This window comes from Penaeus monodon, chromosome 28, assembly GCF_015228065.2.
Source record: "Penaeus monodon isolate SGIC_2016 chromosome 28, NSTDA_Pmon_1, whole genome shotgun sequence".
NCBI classification, from domain to species: domain Eukaryota; kingdom Metazoa; phylum Arthropoda; class Malacostraca; order Decapoda; family Penaeidae; genus Penaeus; species Penaeus monodon.
The window spans coordinates 2060222-2060918 of NC_051413.1; positions in this window are offsets into that span (position 1 = coordinate 2060222).

Consider the following 697-nt stretch of genomic DNA (forward strand, 5'->3'; position numbering starts at 1 on the left):
ATGCTTTCCTTTTATTTTGTGTTTCCCCCCACGTACAATACTCGCGCTTCGTTAAACGAAACGCATACCCATTGCATCTTTGCATCATCAACCGCGTGGCTTTTGCATATTTCGCTGTTAGTTAATTGGGGTAAATTTGATTAAGATGAACTCATTAAGATGCTGCAGGTAATTTCGGTTCATTAATTTTTTTCACGCTGAACTGGGTTAGCCACTGCCTCTGCTGATAAACATCCAGATTATTATGGTTAATCCATTGCTTATTTTCAATTAATTAACCCAAATCGTAATGCTGATTCATGGGGTTGTCTGTGATGCATTGTCCAGGGTATTCCTAGTAATGATGTTAATTCATCGTTTTGTATTGGATGAATTTTCTTATCTATCTCTATATTCATTCATTTTAGGAGGCGGGTTCTGGGATAGGAGAGGTACGAGGGTTAAGATCACAGGAATAGAAAGAGATAAAGGGGGATAGGAAGGGATAGGAGACAGGAAGGAATAGGAAGAGAGGGAGGGATAGGGGGGGTAAGTAGGGATAGGAAGAGATAGGAAGGGAGAGGAAGAGATAGGAAGGGAGAAGAGGAGATAGGAAGGGACAGGGACGGATAAGTGGAGACAGGAGATGAGAAGGGATAGGGAGAGATGGGAAGAGATAGGTAGGGATATGTAGAGATGGTTGGGAGGTAAAAGAAAG